The sequence below is a fragment of the Trichomycterus rosablanca genome, chromosome 14 (genome assembly GCF_030014385.1).
Source record: "Trichomycterus rosablanca isolate fTriRos1 chromosome 14, fTriRos1.hap1, whole genome shotgun sequence".
NCBI classification, from domain to species: domain Eukaryota; kingdom Metazoa; phylum Chordata; class Actinopteri; order Siluriformes; family Trichomycteridae; genus Trichomycterus; species Trichomycterus rosablanca.
In genome coordinates this window covers 34152002-34172946 of record NC_086001.1, presented here as the reverse complement: position 1 = coordinate 34172946, position 20945 = coordinate 34152002, and the positions used below count along the sequence as shown (strand labels likewise).

The following is a 20945-nucleotide window of genomic DNA, read 5'->3' as shown; positions in this document are numbered from 1 at the left end:
TACTGCTACACAAGGATTGTAGCTTAGATTAAACCGTTCAAATATACGGGTAGTTGTTCCAGACCCATTCACAAATCAGTTTTAATCTTTACCTAACTAATTGGGCAAAAGGGCCAGGGGTTTGGTCATTTTTGGCCAGCCTTTCCATTTGCTTTATTGACACGGTGCAGCTTGTTAACTGAGTGTTTAATGTGTTTTGGAGCCAACTGGCTTGCAGAGCCAATTCTTAACAGCTACCACATATTACTCTGCAAGTGTGCCTTTAAATTTGCAATCCCCTGCCTGCTAGAGGCTAAAGATACCTGGTCATGGGTCTCTTTTTGTTTTTGCAAAGAGTCCTGTACCTGTTGCATTGGTGCCTATTCCGTGGGATGTATCTCAGTGGTAGAGCGCTTGCTTTGCATGTACGAGGCCCCAGGGTTCAATCTCCTGCATCTCCTGTAGCTTGTTGTTTCACTCTGCTAGAAAAAAGCTTCAAGTGTGCTTCTAAAGGCTATGGCTTTAAGAACGGTCACTATCAAGCTGGCGTTCTGCTTGTTACTCTTGAACTTTAAGAAGGTGCTAAGTTTCCAGTTGTTACTTTTGCACAGAACGTTTTTTCAACTTTCTGCCAGCTACCTGGAGAGGTGCGATGGCCAAGTGGTAAGGCGTCGGTCTCGTAAACCGAAGATCATGGGTTCAATCCTCGTTCGTGCCTTTAACATGCATGCTCTCGTTTTAAAACATGACCAATATGCTCTAGTTCACATTCCCTCTAGGCTAATTTGAGAAACACAACTCTTTTCCTATTTTCCCTTGCAGGTCTTATTTACCACATTAATGCTGTGCTTCCACACCAGCACATTTCCTCTACATAGGGATGGCAGCTTAGAGGTACTGCACGCCATGCTTGTATGAGCTCCAGAGTGTCACAATCCCTTGAAATATCCAGGTACTTAGTCAGACTCAATCACAAGCTTGTTTTAAACTTCACCCAGCTGACTGAGCAAAGGTACAGGAGTTAGATTAATTTTGGATGGGACTTTCTATTGGCTTGCATGATATGATGGAGCTTGTTAACCGAGTGTTTAATGTATTTTGGAGCCAACCGGTTCAGAAAGCCAGTTCTTAACCGCTACCACAGAAGACTATGCAAGTGTGCTGTTAAATCTGCAATCCCTCACTTGACAGAGGCTAGAGATTCCTGCTCCTGGTTCTGCTTCTCTTTTTGCAAAGACTCTCGTACCCGTTGGAGGTTTATCCTGGGAAGCTTAAGTCGGGGATGTAGCTCAGTGGTAGAGCGTGTGCTTCGCATGTATGAGGTCCTGGGTTCAAGCCCCAGCATCTCTATTCAAAAGCTTTTTGATTAGGGACAGTAGTATATATCCCACACTATCTGTCAAAATATGATTTATGACCCTTGATTTATGACCCCCCCTCTGCCCCCCCAACAACTCTGTGAGCGACAGGCTAGTTTGATTGACAGGTCATGTTGACTGACATGCCAAGGTCCCACAGACACCCCTTCCCACCCCCCCACACACCCCAATCTACTCGCAGAAACACACACACACACACACACGCACATAGGTTTTTTAACAACAATGGTTTTATGACAAACCCCATGCTGTGACGATGTATATAGTATTGACGCATTCACACACTGTTGGATTTCTAAGAGAAAAGCTTTAAAATGTCTACACCAACTGTTCTAGTGAGCGTGAAAACAATTTGGTTTTTGCACCAAGGAGAAAAAGATAGGTCAATGCATATGACAGTAAGCATCACGAAAACTTTAAGGAAGTTAAAATAAACCTATTTGATTCTCGGGCTTATGATGTTTGTGGGTTGGGCAAACAATATCATTGCCTACCCACAGTGACTGTTAAAAGAAACATCAACCACATTCACAGAGTAGAACATCAAGACGGAGTCATCACGCAGGACGACATGTTTGAGGATTTTCTTCCAGCAGACCATCCCGACAACCATGGGTCCGAATGGTGCGGAAAATATCAAAGGCCGGGCCTTGAATACACACCGATCGACATGAGCCGTGGAGCCGTGAACTACAGCTATGATGAATCAGCGGTGTTCAACAACTTGTCAGACGACTGCTCACTGGATCAATTTGGCATCCATCTTGGAAATATGAATATGACGTACCTATCGACGTCGGCTTTTTCACCAGATCCATTGGAGGGGTCTGCATCTAGACATCAGAAGTTACCAGATGGTAATGAAGATAATGAAACAATAGTTGATACTCTTGAAGCGAAAGCTATAGCTGAGCCAATCGATGATGTGGATGGACAAGTATGCAGCACAGCATTAAAACTAATAAAGACCGCCGTTGTTGTAATCCTGCAACACATAATAGACAACAAACTGATGGAAACATGTCTCGGTTGTGAAGTGAATCACCCCAGTCAACTTTGACATTTGTGTCTGTTTGAGCCGGATATTTTCTTTTTTGAAAAATACTATAAAGATATAACAGAGACTCTGTTCACACCGGGGTTAAAACATGTCATAGCAGAACTTCTAAAGCATGTTGGTATACGTTTACCACTTCTAAAAATTCAAGGTTGTGCCGAAACAGTTGTCTGTGAATTACAGTGCGAGCCATACATTGTGGAAAAGCTAGAGGAAATAAGAGAAAAGCTGGTTGATCACACATCCGAACAGTTTGTAGCCGACGCAGTTGACGGTTGGAAATCTGGTTTAAAGACTTGCAGCGCTGTTTAAGTCACGATGGGGAATGTTTGCGGCTTCCAGGGGTTGGCAGACCACTTGTTAAAACATCGAGTAAGCAATGATTTGAGAAGTTTGTTGTATAAATGTATTGTCGATAGCGTGGATGATTTTAGATTGTTTAATAGCATGTATGTTGTTGATGCTAAACGTTTACAAAATTTCAAGAACCAATTAAATATTGTTAAATCGACGTCAGATGATTGGTGTTATTTGACACAGTTATGTATAGATTCTAACGATGCAGCCCATGTGACTGTTGGTAAAATTCTGTCTCTTATGTCTACGAGTGACAATACAGTGAAAATCAGTCATGTGCTTTGCCTATGCGCATACATATTAGACATTTGTGTGATAAAACTTTCAACAATGAAGCCGATTAATGTTTGTAAAGTGGTTGAAACACTTGTTGAACATCTAGTAGAGAGAAATGTAGATGTGTGTGTAAAATTTCTAGATTTCATTGATACATTGTGATTTTTGAATAAAACAGTCAACCAAACAAATCTGGGGTGTCATTATTTTCTGCAATGTCATCTATCAACATGGCAAATCTTTTAAGAACTGTTTATTACACACCGGCTAATTCAGGTTCATTAGGCGGTAAAAATCGTTTGAAACGGGGTGTTTTAGAGAATACAGGCGTGTGTCTGTCTGATCAACAGGTTTCGGATTGGCTAGCTGGTGAGGATGCGTACACACTTCACAAACCCATACGACATAATTACAAAAGAAACAGGGTTATAGTATACGGAATTGACTCTCAATTCCAAGCCGATCTTGTTGATATGAGTGCATATTCTATGGAAAATGATGATTATAAATATATGTTGACGTGTATTGACGTATTTAGCAAATACGCATGGACCCGTTTGTTAAAAAACAAGTCGGGTTTGGAAGTCTCAAAGGCATTTGCAGCCATACTAGAAGAAGAAGGTAGAGTTCCTCAAAAGTTACAGACTGACAGGGGTAAAGAGTTTTTCAACAAACATTTTGAAAAATTTGTAGCAAAAAACAAAATTACACATTTTGCCACAGGTAGCGATCTAAAAGCCAGCGTCATAGAACGTTTTAACAGAACATTAAAAAGCCGTATGTGGCGATATCTAACGGTTATAAATTCCAAAAGATACATTGATGTTTTACAAGATATAATGCATGGTTACAACAATAGTTACCACCGTAGTATCAAAATGAAGCCTGTCGAAGTGTCAAAAGAAAACGAATCTATTGTGTTTGAAACGTTGTATGGTGAACAAAAACTAGACAAGAAAACCGCATTTAAGTACAAGGTTGGTGATGTCGTACGTATTTCTAAAGTCAGGGGGCCATTTGCAAAGGGCTATGAAGAGAACTATACACAGGAGTTTTTCACCATATCAGAATGTATTCAACGACAACCGCCCGTATATAGATTGGAAGATTATGACGGTGATGTTATACAAGGTAGTTTCTATGAAGAAGAGTTGCAAAAAATTCACATGTCTAGGGATAAAGCGTTTAAAGTTGAAAAAATTTTAGATAAAAAGAAACAGGGTAAAAAAACAATGGTATTAGTGAAATGGTTAGGATGGCCATCAAAATTTAACAGTTGGGTTTCTGAAAATGATGTAGTGGACATAGAAAGGCCTTAAAAGATGTGTAACTACACAAACTAGTTCATTTACATGCTTGGACAATATGGATGACAACAGTTTTTGCGTCACTTTGCCGTGCAATTCGTCTAGGTCTGTGTACCCTGACAACCAAATTTCTAATTATAGAACAAAACTAAGTAAACCCATCGATTTCAAAGGTGACTGGGAAGTAGGTGTGTTGGAGTTTCAGTACCCACGAACATGGAATACATTTTGCGAGACAGATGCCACATTTAGAGTAAATGACAAAAAATTGGGTAAAACAACAAAAATAACGATACCCACGGGGTATTATAACAATATAATTCCCCAATAATTCCTCAATTTCCTTCGGGATTAATAAAGTATCTATCTATCTATCTATCTATCTATCTATCTATCTATCTATCTATCTATCTATCTATCTATCTATCTATCTATCTATCTATCTATCTATCTATCTATCTATCTATCTATCTATCTATCTATCTATCTATCTATCTATCTATCTATCTATCTATCTATCTATCTATCTATCTACAAGCACTGGTTGACGAGATTAACATTCATATAGCAGAACATTCGATAGTTCTTGGTTATGACCAAATAAGACACAAGGTTTTTATTAAGACGCGGTCTGATATAGGGTTGAAATTTTATGGTAAACTAGCCATCATTTTAGGTTTTACACCTGGGGTCTTACTAGAGTGTAGTGTTAAAACGAAAGATTCAGATGTCGAACAGAAACAGTACGCGCCACACCCGGCCGACATCTATGGTGGTTTCTATGCGTTGTTTGTTTACACAGACATCATTGATTACCAGATGGTTGGTGACAGTTTTGTACCCTTGTTAAGATGTGTACATATAACGGGGGACAACCATGATACTGTCACTATTAGATACAACAATCCACACTACGTATCGATAGCAAAGACAGATAAACGATATCGCCATAGAAGTGAAAACTGACCAGAACCAACACGTACATTTTTGCTACGGGAAAGTGGTTGTAAAGCTACATTTAAGACCTGTAAAACAAACAATTAGGTTTTGAAAATGGATACTTTCAACAGACATGCCATGGACCCCGAACGTTACATTTCTTACTATCAAAATCAGGCCGGAGGCCTCATGCCTGGCTATACAGGTAGTCCGGCAATGTATGGTGCCGGCTTTGGTGGGATTTTTAGAAATTTATTTAGAATGGCTATACCGCTGTTCAAGAGAGGATTTAGTATAGCCAAACCACATCTAAAAACAGCCGCTAAAAACATTGTAAGCGATGTTGTCAGCAATGGTCTGTCGCGTGTGATGGAACACAATCACAATCAAGATGGTTCGGGCATGTTGGTGATGCCACGAAAATCTGTAAAATGACCACCTGGTAAGAGGCGTGGCTGTCCTGCTAAGAAAACCAAGCGTGAGACGAAAAAACACATAGTGTCAAAAAGGAAGAGAAAGGGTAAACAGATGCGGAACCCGTTCAGTAGAAAGACATTGAATACCATATTCTAATCATGGCTCTACTTCATCGTATGTCTGAAGAGTGTATTAAATCAGAACTGGACTTGTTTACAGTACCTTTAACACAAACAGCTATAGAGAAAAGTACCTATGTCGAAATCCCTCCGTTGTCAGCAATATCCGACACAGCTCCATTGGAGTTTTTCATAGCCGGGCATGGCGAAGATTATACGGATCTAAATAACACACTCTTGTACATTCGTCTTAAAATCACAAAACCTGATGGAACTGACATCAATGATGGTGCTGCTGTGGGGTTGATAAACTATCCAGGGGCTACGATATTTTCACAGGTCGATGTGTCATTAGGCGACAGACTGATATCGCAGAGTTCAAGTACATACCCTTACCGTAGTATAATAGAATGTCTCGCAAACTATTGGAAGGATACCTTGGAAACTGTATTCTCAGCAGGGCTCTTTTATCAGGACACAGCAGGGCATATGGACGAAACAAACCCTGCTGGGAACAACCAAGGCTTGACAACGAGGGCAGCATTTACAGATGGTAGCAATGTGGTGGAACTGCTGACCCCAATTCATAGCGACATATTTTTTCAGGAGAAATTGATGCTTAATGGTGTTGATATAAAAATTCGAATGACACGCTGTAAGGATGAATTTTGCCTAATGCGGAATGATGCGTTAGCATACAAAGTCAATATTCTCTCAGCATCATTATTTGTTAAAAAAGTGTCTGTGTCACCGGGTGTAAGGCTGGGTCATGCACAGGCCTTGTTGTCGACAACCGCTAAATACCCTATTGATAGAGTGTGTGTAAAAAAATTTTCAATACCTGTTGGAACACGCGTCTCTAATCATGAAAATTTATTTTTAGGAACGTTACCAAAGTCGATCATTTTGTGTATGGTGGAAAACCAGGCTTTTACGGGGGCTTATAATAGGAACCCATTTGCATTTAAACATTATGATTTGGAGTTTCTAGCCGTCTATTTAGACGGACAACAATTTCCATCTAAACCACATCAACCTGACTTCCAATCCGGCTCGGCAGTGCGAGAGTTCTTCCAGTTAGCCCTCGCGTCAGGAAGACATTTGAAAAACCAAGCTCTGTCTATTAATAGACAGGAATTCTTACAGGGCTACACACTGTATGCGTTTAATCTCACACCTGATGAAGAATGCGGTCAACATGTGTCCTTGGTCAAATCGGGTAATATTAGATTGGAGGCCCGTTTCAGACAACCACTACCACATACTGTAAATTTGATTGTGTACGCCGTTTTTGATAGTATCATCGAGGTGTCTAACCGAAGACAAGTTTTGGTGGATTTTTACTGATGAATACTTTAGAACTGACAGCTGTCATGGATAAAGTGACCGTCAATACACATTTTCTCGGTGTGTTAGCATGCGACCAATTACCTACAAATGTCATAAGGAAATGACCAACAATGACGATTATTAATACAAACACATCTGATCTTCCTGGCGAACACTGGTTAGCCGTATACATAAACGAAGATCGTGTTGGGTATTTTTTTGACAGTTTTGGAAACGCTCCAGACTATGAAATGTTTTCTAAACTGATTAGTGATTTTCTTAAAACCTCGTGCATAACACAATATTATTCTAACAGACAAGTACAAGCCATTACATCAAGCACATGTGGTCAACACTGTGTGTTTTTTCTATACCACATGGTTAAAGGGTGTCGTTATGAAGAAGTGATGTCCAAATATGGTTTTGATTTAGTAAAAAAATGACAAAATGGTGTCAACTTTTGTGAAACACATGTATCCATGTATTTGTAAAAACAGATTGTTTAATTGTATACAACATGTTCAAAAAGGAGAGATGTTTATTGTATAACATATTATTCTCTGTGTGTAATGTAAAAGTTGTTAAATAAAAAACAAACAATGCAAATATTTTTAACTTTGACTCATTTATTTACAAATATACACAGTGTAACAACAGTAAACAACAAATTATTGTTTTTCAAACATTGTGAAAAAGAATATTTACATAAACAATATACACAGCAATAATATACAACATTTAAAAAGAAAATTAAAAGTTTAACCAACTACAGCCATCTAGAGCGGGTGAGACAAATAATCTGGGGGTTTCGACAGTCTTAACAGGTGATACGTCGCTCAACGGCGTCGCATAATCAACAGGCGTTTTATTTTTTAACAAATTAATTTTTTGTCTGACATGTTTGTTTGGTATTGTAGAAAGAGGTATGTTTAAAACAGCAAAAGCCTCTAGAAACTCACCCCAGCCCTGTGGTCTACGATCATCACTAACCCTGTGTGGGGCTGTGATGCTTTTTACCAGGTCCAGAATATGTGACCCAGGGATCGTACGTCCGTTTAAGACAAACTCTCCCGAATCATTCCATGAAGACACATCTTTTGACTTAGACATTTTATCTAAAACATACTGAACATTCCGCCTACTTCGAGCTGGCACATTTCTAAGAACATCGCTGATTACAGAATTTTCATCACCGGTCTGGTCAATAACATTTGTTTCCTTATTAACCTTATCCACGAGTGGTAACGTCAGTGTTAAAGTCTTGGTCTCCATATCACGGTGTTTAGCAACGGCTAAATATCTCTGCAAGACAGCCGTATAAAACTTGGCCTTCTCATGGGGGTCTAGATCACTCCTAGCCAAAATATTTCTAATCGACGAGTCCAAGTCATTTTCCACAAATTTACTGATAACACCACGGTTGTCATCGTTCTTTAACTTATCCAGCTGGTGTTGCGGTACCAGAAACAATTTTTCAGCAAACTCCATCTCTATAGTCTGGATGTTATCAAACTTGTTACAAATGGTAAAGCAACGCTTAACAATGGTAGAAGAAAACCTCCTTTCTAATTAATTACTTTCTTTTTCCGTGAAACGCAAACTTTTTTATCAGCAAAAAATTTAATTTCAGTCTTTTTCTTTTTTAACGTACGATATTGTTTGGGTGTGAGAGGTATTGTACCGTTAAGCACGTTAAGAGCTACTTCACACAGAGTTAAGATGAGCTCATTAGATGCTGTTTGTAAAATAACACGTCTCTGCGCCGGTTTAGCTTTAAATAAAAGTTTAAGAAGCGGTAGGTTATTATATAGTCTGTCCGACATGTTGGTCTAGCGACGTTTTTTCTGAATGTAAACAACAGGCGTGTTTGAAAGCAGATCTGTTCTGAGACGATAGTTTTCAGGAGTCTTCGCTTTATAATCAATCAAAAGGTGACCGAATGGTTTACTTACAGCATTTTGAAAACATTCCATGAAAAATTTGGTATTGCCGGGGTACATCTGTCTACCTAATACACAAATCTGATTGTTGTCTCTAGGATTTTTAAATAATATGAGATAGTTTGTGTTCAAACTAATTGTCCTGCTAGATTTTCCTTGAAAAAACAAATTTTGCATTAGGTAAACGGCGCTTAAATTTCTATGGTGTACATACTGTGTAAAAACCTTTTCCACCTCTGTATTATTGCTCGCATCTTTCATTACATCGTCAATTATTAACAAATTATTTCTGTTAAGCGGTAAAAGTGTGTCGTCATTTAGTGATGTCGGTATTCCTTGAACAAAATTAATATTTCTTATTTTTAACATTTCATCATAAAGAGGTTGCCAACAGTCATAAATATATACAATGTTCTCTATTTTCTTTTAAATCAACTCATCAGTACGCTCAATCAACTGTTTAACAAAAAATGTTTTTCCGGAATTTGATGGTCCGCTTATTACACATGAAAACGGATGTTGTAATCTAAAATCAAAACCATCTACATCTATAACACCACGATAGCCATGAACGTCTTTAGTATCCATAGGGAAGCGTTGAAAAATCAGACAACAGAACACGTTTGTTGTACACGACTTTAAAACGTTTCACTACTGACTTGTTTTTCAGTGTGAGGTTCTTTTTATTCCTCACTATGCCGTCTGCACGAGCGAGTATATGTCGACTACTAGAGCGATTTGTCACATAATGATCAACAAGATCAATGAGTGTGTCGAGTCTGATGATTTTTGAGTTTTCAGTATTAAGTGTGATTCCTTTTGCCTTCATACAAGTTTTACCGCCGGCTGTAAGGTAACCATAGGTCTTAGGTCCGCCTGAACAAAACTCGGTAATGTGATCGCCACCGCCAAGCTCGTCTGTCAAATCACCCAAGTATGGACCCAGAGGGGGATCCCAATCACCTTCACGAGAAACAAAAATAACACTGTCTGTGTCACTATACAACAATCTGTCACCTAATCTATCCATTAAACTGTACAACTCTAAACGAGCGTGTGCAGTTGTGAATGCACCAAGAAATACATTAATGTCACGTGTTGGACAACTGTCTCCAGCTGAGTAGCACCACTGTATCAAGGCTGTAGTGTCAGACACAAATGAAAAGTGTTTGACATCATAACCATCACCAAAGATATGCTGTGAAAATCGTTCAGGATCTACCAACAGTTCAGAGACCGGCAAGTTTTCCCTCATTGAAAACCGACCCCACAGACTATTCAACAACAATTTATTAATAGACCGACGTGCCTGGTTAAGACATATTTTGTCTGGATTCAGCTGAATATTTTCTTTTTCAAAATAGTCCCTGATGTATTCGGCCCTATCTTCCTCTGTGACAGCATACGCCGGATAACCACTAGCCTCCTGTTTGTACTGTAAGAATGTCTTTACATACTCACAGAATAATGTCTCTGAACGTTCTGGAAAATGCCAAACCTCGTGGATTTTTGTCACCACATATCCTTTCTCAATAGCCTTCAACAATTCAATACTGACCCAAGTACCAGTGATGGATCGATCAACATCGCTATGCACACGTGTGTGTCTGGTTTTCCTTCTCAGCACAGGTACGACACAACGGAAACATTAATTTGCCATTACATCAGAATTACACCTCTTGACCTTTACCCACTGACATTCCCACATAACTTCAACATCCAAACCATACGCCCTAACAAGTATCTCAACCTTGGTGTCAAACTGTTTTCGTAATTCACCATACAACACTTGACATCGGATGTGCCTGATTCGGTCTGTAACGGCATTCGTGACCATGGTGCATACATCCGTTAAATTCTAAGACCTTTCGTTTTCCGTCTTTTTCATAATAACCATCCACATAATATGCCCCAAACTTCATTTCACCATGAGTTAGGGCATGATGCATATCGACGTCTCGTGTGTGCTTAATGTATTCAAGCCACTCGATCGAAACATTCGAGAATGTCTAGTGTTGAGTAATGTAAGCATTGTTGTGTGTCAGTGCTATCGTGTCTTTCGGGAGAAAATGTGTCTTGTACACAGCCATGCAACAGGATGCTAACGTCGTATAATTGAATGGGTCAAGCTTTGTACATTGAATAAACTCGTCACGATACTTGATACAAGCTTCACGCAGTAAAACGACATCATTCCGTCCATAAACATGCAATTCCTTTTTAAAGTCAAACACACCACCAGAGACAGTGTTGTACCATTCGTCAAACTCATGTTTGTCTTTGTCATTCATTGTGTCATATCCATAATAACTTTTCTCAGGGTACGACCCTACATAGTCCTCATTACACTTTAAATTAAATTTGTGTGGAAAATACCCTCTCATCACATGTCAAATTTAGGGCCGATGTTGTTTTAGCCAGACGCATAGGGATGAATGAGTAAGAGTCTATATAACGCTGTTTATACGTTTCGTCATACATCGCAATCAGTCTACACCCCATCATCGTGATTTTTAACGCAAGCCCCACTTTTGAAAAATATTCCAATAATAGGAAATTGTCAAAACCTGCGGCGTTGTGTGCTAACCACGTATAGCCCTGATATTTGGGTTGTCTAAACTTTTTGACAAGTCTCTCTATACAGTCAGAACCCTCAGCTGTGAATTCGTCACCGTCAAATGTAATAGCGCAGACAAAATTAGCTTCATGCTTACCGTTTTCAAATCGTGTCTCAAAGTCGAAAAAGATGTACGAATCGCCGGGTTCTTTTAATTTGAGTGGTTGTATGTAACACTCATGCTTGGTGTCTGAAATTAAATCTTCACCACAATGAATACAGCTGTCAGACAAACACCTATGACGTTTTGGCTTTGTCAAACTAACATGGTAACGACGTCCACATTTTTTACAATACTTGGTTAGGTCGCATGAAGAAGCCATTACACCCGTGTTGGGCTGCGGTTTTTTTTTGTTATGCTGTTCATAACAGTATAGAGATTTACAGTAGCGTGAGCAACTGTCACAGTATTTGACAACTTTGTGGTGTGTGTGACACATTGCGTCTTGACACATATCGCAAACATACGGCACACCCATGAACGCTTTCAAATTTTTTATCATGTAGTAATGACCATCGTGGAGGTACAAAAACACCGTCTTGGTTTGTGGTCTGTCGCTAGTTTGATACTTCTCTAAATCACTCGAAACACTCTTGTGAAAAACAACTAACACCATACTTACATTCAAAACGACCAATGTCATTAAACCCTACTCTATGATCCTGAGAAAAACCAACATTTGTCTGCAGTTGTTTAGCTATAGTTTCTAACGTGTTATATGTGGCGTTTGGGTTTAGAAATGATGCAATACAAATTGCAAACCACAAGTTATTTGAGACATTTGTTGGACAGAAAAGATTCAACCTGTTTTTTTCAATCACTTGGTTGTGTGCTAGGTCACGAACCTTACGACGAACACCACCATTTTTACACATGGCTATCGAGACAATCAAAACCAAACTATCGTCTGTTCTAATACAACAGTTGCTCTGCATAACTCTTTCAATAGCATCTGAAAACCTATCTACACTGTAACCGTCTCTTGAAGACAACACCGTGTTAACATCAGATGTTAAACTACCACCTCTTAGAGTAATGGCAATAACACCACCATCACCAGCTAGCAACCTGGATAACGACACAATTTCTGATAGTGTATTGTGTATATATGAAGTGTATGAAGCCATATCTGTGGTTGGCGCATCACGTAAACTCAATGATCTGTGCAGTACAACACTGTTAAACAGACCCCTGGGCACTACGGTATAATCACCCAGTACGCCCCCGTCTGTCACTAACGTCGCTATATCGCTTTCCGACAGTCCGTAGTTAGGAACTGTTGTATCGAGAGGCGTGTGTCCATATGACGGCGCCACGCCTCCTGTCTGTTCTATGTTTATGTATTGTCTATTATTTTGCAGATTACATTCTAGTTCGGCTATAGACAGATTATACTCATTGTTTAGACACGCAGCTTGCTCGTCATGAGACATATGTTGAAATGCCTCAAAAATTGTATCATTACATGTTAAATCTATTGTTTGCTCGCAACTACTAGCCAATCTACAGCGTTTTGCGGATGTTTCTTGTGAATTTTGACTACCTCTATTTGTTAACCAAGTATCCAATGTATTTTGCCAAAAAACACGGGTGTTACTATCGTTATTATTAACACCGTTTTGTGAATTATTTTGTATAACATTTATAGCTGTTGTATTGTAAGTATTGTCTGTTTTACGTTTTAGCGCGGCTTGTCTACGTTGCTCGATGGCTATTTTAGAAACATTTTGTACCAGCCTCGACTCATTAAACTTTGTAGAATTAACGACGCTAACCTGGTGTAGCCTCTCGTGGGTTTGGTTAGACTTCAAATCATCCTCGGAGGGGTTTCTTGCATCGTGCTGCGCATCTGGACGTTCGTTCCGTACGACCGCAGAATCAAAGTCCGTAAAACTATTATCGTTCCACGTTTTCAACAGTCCATTCAAAGTTGTTCTGGTCTGTGTCAACGCGGGAGCCTTGCACCAGCTGTGGTTCGTCGTTCAAATCTAAAAACAATTACATATTAATACACTTTACACACATACCTTAAGTTGCGATCTACAAATAGTAATTCATTTGTATTTTCTTACCATCTCGTTCGCCGCCGTCTTGCAATCTAAGGCGTTTTCTGCTTGGATTTAGTTCATACACATCAACGATACCGGAACAAGTGCGTTTTCCACACGGCCCCGATTCACTAGCGTTCCGTCGCGAACCCTCAGGGCTGCTAGTCGAACAGGGGTTAAAATTGTCTGGCGTGTCCCGCGATACTGCCAAGGGGGGCATGTCAATTACTGCTGCAAAACCAGGGGGTGTTAATAACACCGTAGACTCAACCAGTCACGTTAGCCCTACTACAGAACATATAATTAGTATTACACATTAAAATACAAACAACTTACTGCATAAATCATAACTCACCAAGTGGATGTACATAACTGGATGTGTCAGCTGTTTCTGTAGAAATGTATGAAATATTATGTTGAATAACAAATAAACATTAACAACAATTAAATGTTACAAACACCGAAAACATACCTTCAAAAAGTTGAGATATTCCTTCAATGCTTCTAATAGCTTGGATTGTTTCAAGCTCAGATGTGCCTACACAATAAAAAAAACCTGTTAAGTGAGAAAAACATTATAACCACAAAATTCTTACAACAGAAATAAGTAGAAAGGACGTACCAACAACACGCACACTTACCAAGAATGCTAGAGTCCACTGCAACTTTTCCAATGGTATCTTGGTGTCTTAGCGACTACGTGTCTTGAACGACTGTTTGTAAACTGAACTATGAATCAAACAGCTATACATACTATTTTACCTGGAACACACCTCTTAACATTTACATATTTAAATATTTTGTGTCTGATGGCCAGTCATTGTGGCCTAGGGTGTCATAAACCAGGGGGTCGTGTTTGTGACCTTCCCACTTGTTGGGGTGGGGGAATATGCGTCTGGAAATCCTTTGTAGTAAAAGACAATCCATACCTGTCTGCCTTCCTGACATTGTTATAAACACAAATGAAACATTAACATAGTTACACTGTTCTAATTAACCATTTAATGTAGATATCTAGTGGAGCCTAACCAGATTAACAGTAGGTGTGTGTGTGTGTGTGTGTATTGTCCTGTGAAGAAAAAACTAAGTTTCACGTTTATTTGTTTCATAAATACATTTATTTTAAAATATAAATTTATATTTAGACAGCATTAATCATGATGTTGGCTTTAAAACACTAACTTAAACCACTATTGTGTATGAGCTGTGGTGGAGCGATGTGTGGGTGTATGTGTTTGATGTTTCTTTTAACAGACAAAACAATGCATGCCTCTTTACTCTTTATTAGACCTACAATTATCGTAAGCCAAAGAATCAAATAGGTTTTATTTTAACTTTTCCTTAAAATACTTGCTATGCCTACCACTAATGCATTGTCTATCTTTTTCTCTTTGGTACAAACCCAAATTGGTTTCACAAAAGCTAGAACTACAGATGGTGTAACTGTTAAATATCTAAAAAGTGTCTGATTTACACATACGGTAGCCATTTTAAAGCTTTTCTCTTAGAAACCCTACAGTATACGACTGTTTAAACACTATATACAGACATTGTTACAAAATGGGGTTTGTCATAAAACATTGTTGTTAAAAAACCTAGGTTTGTGTGTATGTGTGTGTGTGTGGGGGGGGTTGGGGTGGGTTGGGTGGGTGGGGCTGTAGGTAGGATGGGTGTGTTGGGCAGGGTGAGGGGGGCTGTGGGGGCACCATTTCTGTCAGTCAACATTACCTGCCAATCAAGGATTGTGAGGTGGGGTAGGGAGAGGTGTGTGGGACTTGGGGGTCTGTGGTTGGGGTGTGTGGGGGGGTGTGTGTGTGTGTGTGTGAGTATGAGTAGAATGGGGTGTGTGGGAGGGGTCTGAGGGAACCATGGCTTGTCAGTCAACATGACCTGTCAATCAAAACTAGCCTGACTCTCACAGAGGGGTCATAAATCAAGGGTCATAAATCATATTTTGACAGCTAGTGTAGGATATATATACTACTTATGACACACAGACAAAAACAGTTTTTATTATAATATTAACAATTATTATTATTTATATTATTATTATTATTATTAGCAGCATGTTTTACACACTACACTGAAAAAATGAACTTTAAATTGTGCATAATAATGAAAAACACCAAAGTAAACTGCTTAAAGTGTAATAGAAATGATCATGTTGGGTCTTATGGTCAAAACTGCACATGTGCATGAACAACTTTTCCAGGGCTGATGGCAGCTATTTTCTACACTTCGTGTCTGAGGAGAATTTGAATATCTGAGATACTTCATCACCTTACAATAAATAACACAGTAAGATATTACATATTATCTATTATTTGACATTATTAGCAAGCCTCTAACATATGAATGGCATTTATGTACATAAATATAATTTGTTACGTAAAAAGTTATGGTTAAGAAGGACTAAATTTTTGACAGTTAGCTAGGTAGCTAAACGGCTTAACGAACACATTCAATGTAGACTGTAACGCTTTTAGGGCTAGACTGGACAAGAGGGGGCGGACACACAAGCAGAGCTGTTTAACAAAAAGATACTTAATAGTAACAAAAGACAAGACAAAGGTACACAAAACCAGACACAAACGCATGACCTATGCTAACTGCTAAGCTAAACTACTAAATTAAACACATGAACTAAGCTAAAGGCTAAACTAAATGTTAATGCTAATGTAAACATGAACTAGACTTCTAGGAATGAACAAACAAGAACATGAGCAAACTGGACCAACCTGACAAACCAAACCGCTGTGATAGAGTCAAATCAAAATAGTCTCCACTGTTCCCCAGCTGCCTACTTAAATGCTCTCAGCTCAGACCAGGTACAGCTGTGTCTAATTAGCTGGAGACCAATCACAAAAGGGGTGTGGCACCTAAACACTGAACATGCTCCGGGAGCACAGAGGGCTGAATCAGTGACATTGACAAAGTCACGCGGGGCTAAGGACAAGACAAAGGGGGCGGACACACACGCAGAGATGTATAAACCAAAACCAAGATTTATTATGAACAAGACATGACAGAACAAACAAGGCAAAATTAAACCAAACACAGCTAACTAAGGCCAATATGATCAAACAAAGCCAAACCAAAGCAGTTCCCACCCCAGTGTTCCAGTGCACCTCTTAAATAAAGGGCAGCCGGAGTTAATCAGTCCTGGGGAACCAATCGTGAGAGGGGGTGTGGCAGGAGACAGACAGAGTGTGCTCATGGAGAGGGGGGCGTGGCATTCAGGAGCACACAGAGGTGCGGCAGACAGGTCAGTTATTGATCAATTATTAAATTCACTAAAGCCGATCACATTGTTTTAATTACACATGTTGATCTTTTAATGTTAATAAAAACAATGTACTGTATTTCAGTAGGAATAAATGTTGAGGTTACTTGAGGTCCTGACTGATTATGCTCATGAACTCAACCAATAATGTTACATTTGAATTACGCCAATTTCTACAGTCCATTATTGTGCACAATATTGTATAATATACAGTGTTTTATCTGTTATAGACATAACGTTAGATTAGAGGCACCTGGTTTGCATCTTCAGCTCAGAGTACTTTCTGTTCAGGTGGCAGTTCAAAACACACACAATATTAAGTATCTAGATTTAAATAAATAAATAAATAAAATAGAACTGCTGTGTAATTTAGTGAATTCTTGCACTGCACATGGCAGAAGATTAAAAGAAATTTAGACCGTGTAGAATTAAAGTATTAGGAAAGTATGAGGTTAAAAGCATTAGCTTTTATTTATTGTTAAAAGAAAAATACATGAACCTTATAGTCTAGTTTAATTTAGTGCACTTAAGGTATTTTGGGACAGTACCCATCATGTGACTGTTATGTAACATACATAGAAGTACGCATGCGCGATTCCTGTTGGTGTGAAATGACAGCACGCGGATATGTTCTCCGTATATAACGTATACGAGACTGCTGTAATTTGTTTCATACAGAGTGCTCTACGCTGTTCTAAAATAAAGAAGAAGCTTCAACTAATTTGTTCCAGCCAATTCTACAAACACGGAGTCCGTATTCCGCCAACACTCTCTCTCTCTCTCTCTCTCTCTCTCTATCTGAGTGCATGCTGGGAGTGAGTGGGCGGAGTGTGTGTTGAGCATGTGTGAGCTGTGCACAATGGAGGCACACTGTAAAACCAAATAAGTTCACAGAACTCAAAACTTTTGTCGTAACTGATTACCTAATACATTTTAAGTTAATGTTTTATATTTTTTAATTGAAGTAGAACTTAAAATTTATACTTTCACCTGAGTCACAGTTGTGTTTAATATTAATTAAAAATTTAGCATTTATTAACTTAAAGTTTATAGTTACTTTCAATACATAATGTTTATAGATTGTAATACTTTTAACTTGCAAAACACTTTTCATTTAGATTTACTAGACCTACAATATAATAATTCGAAACTCAGTTAATGTGTTATTACATGACCACTTACAAATACAATTAACTCAAAACATTAATGGTACTAAAAGTAAAACAAAAACAAAAAAACATGGGCAGATCAAAATAGGAACTTTTTATTTAAAATATATTGCTTTTTAAAACATTTTTAAACATCAGACCTTCACAGTATTCACAATATTCTGTGATAATATTCACAACATTCTTTCAATCTAACAAAACTTAGGTTATCAATTAATAGTGTGCATGAAATGCAGTAATTTAGAAATCATATCCCAATTTTATTTATTAGTTCTAACTTCAGTCCTTGTTTTATCCTAGTGAGGTCCATCCTGGCTGAGATCTAAACATGAATTATTCAATTATTTAATACAAAATTAATGTGTGATGGTGAGAATGGAACTAACAACCAGTATTTTTCCTTGTCAACAAAATATAACCAAACTGGCCCAAAATTACAATTGACAGAAATAAATCTTTCAGGAGGAAGTACTGTGAAACAGGCTCATACAGCAACAAGGCACTATACTTGTCAATGCAAGGGTGTTGTAACATCAGGTTTCTAAAACAAAACATTTGGTTTGGCTGCAAAGTGAACTATTACCATAAATAAAAATGATTAACAAAATGTTTGGTCACTGCCCATCTTTTTGTCTATGATCCTGATCTTGACTGCAAATACTGAATGGTTGAAAACAGTTTTTTGGTTTGGCTGCAAAACAAATCATTTGCAAACAGAGTAAATTGTTTAACAAACAAAATGTAAATAAAAAATCACTTTAGCTTGAACCTTTATAAATATTTTTCTGAACATTTTATGTTTTTGCCAGTACTCTGCTTTTACAAAAAAAACAAAGTGCATTTAAATAAAGTGCAATTATAAAAAGCACCCTGAGAAAACAATGTTGGCACATCGTGCAGTAACAAATATTTTGTATACAAAAATTGCAGACAGCACTGGCAGTAACAGTGAGCTGGAAACTTGTTTTACTCTTTAAAGAGCTCATTTTTTAGAGTAAGCAGGCATGGCTTCAGAGCCGTTTGATCATCAAGGCAAACCATAATCTTCTGGATAAAGGTAAACGTGTTTTCAAGCTTTTTTGGATACTCGATATTGAACACATAAATCAGGCCAAACAACAGTAAGAATGCATCAAGCATTTTTGGAATTTCACTCATAACAATGTTCCCTTCAACAACAACAGAGACATCGCCAGGTGTGAATATGTCTTCAGAAGCAGTGAGGAGAGCAAGAGGACACTCAGAGACATCTGGTTCTCCGTCTTGCTGCAAGATATAAGTGGTCTAATTAGAGCCACGTTAACAATAATAATTACCAGTATTTAAGTACATCTATAAACTAACTAGAAAGGTGTTATAAGTAATTCATACATTGCAGCTTTTAAAGAGGTCCGAGTCATCTTCTCGTAGGTAGATGGAAAGTGCACGGAGAGACAAGATGCGTCTCACATGGATGTCTTGTTCTTCCTAAATTGACAAAAAAAACGATAAAAGGAAAGAAGGGTTATACACGCGCACGCAAAGAACAGTGGAAGGAACTACACACACACACACACACATATACAGTATATAAATATATAAACATAAAACAGGATTGGTACAAATGCACATAAATTAAAGTATGCCACAACAACACATACAGTCCTATGGCACACCCAACACTTAATTAAAAGACAGATAAACCACTAAAACAGAACATACCTGAATGTCATAGGCTCGAAGAATCTTCTGTAGCGACTCTGCTATCTTGCCGGTGCGTGATGCCTTCTGTCTGTACAATCCAATCAATGTCGGTGTATGGCGATCAAACTCTGCATAGAACGTGTTCCTCAGGTTCACGTTGGTAATACGGTGAAATTCAGCAAACACCTGCAAACACATAGATAACTACTTGTAGAACAAATGGCCATACACAACTCAATATAAAAAAAAATGTTACCTGTGACTCAGTCTGCAGTGCTGGCCATCTGATCAAAAGATCCTTTACCAGTAGATCTCTCTTGACAATCTCTTGGCGTCGTAAAGCAAAAGTTGTCTGCATGCATTTTTCTATGAACATCTGGTTTATTTCCATCTTTTCACTTTCTTCCATTACCTGTAATCTCATCTGTTCAAGGGATGTCTGATTCTCCCCTTTAGGAAAGTTAGGAAGAAAGTTGATTTCAGAACGTCTGGCTTTCTTGATGTTGGAATGAGGATGGGCACTGTCAGGGTTGTTTTTACTCCTCCTGCCTGTGTTGACAGCAACCTCTGCACAGCCAGATTTGGCCATTATTGTTCGATAATTCCCCATCTTGTGCGCCAAGCGGACTTTCCAGCCATACCAAGGAATGTGACTACCGTGCTCTGTGAGACAAGGATGGGCATTAACTAGGGCTTCTGCTGCCTTTGCCAGTTGACTTTCATTTGGGTATGGTTTGTAGCTAAAGATTGTTTCAGCCATTTTATCCAGAACACAGTGAGTTTGAGATCGGGTTAACTTTAATCTTTTGCCATACTCTCTATACACCTGGTTTCCTTCTTCGAGCACATGCTCTACTTCAAAAGAAAAAGCCGGGACAACAAAAGTGTTGGGCCAGTGCTTCTGACGATCGTTTAGGGGCACGTGTGGTAGTATCTCTGTGTCTGAGCTTGCCAATGACGAGTTATCATCACTTTCTGATCGGACCACTTTTAGCATTCCTTTCTCTGGTAATTCCTCAATATTTGTAAGAACAGTCAGCATCCC

General features: G+C 38.6%; 2 non-coding genes across 2 annotated transcripts; both read left to right on the top strand.

Moving 5' to 3' along the window:
- The first annotated feature begins 625 nt into the window (after nt 1-625).
- On the top strand, nt 626-697 carry trnat-cgu (transfer RNA threonine (anticodon CGU)). The gene has a single exon. It is a non-coding gene; the product is annotated as a tRNA-Thr (tRNA).
- A 560-nt stretch (nt 698-1257) lies between these two features.
- trnaa-cgc (transfer RNA alanine (anticodon CGC)) lies at nt 1258-1329 on the top strand. Its single transcript has one exon. It is a non-coding gene; the product is annotated as a tRNA-Ala (tRNA).
- The last annotated feature ends 19616 nt before the right edge of the window (nt 1330-20945 follow it).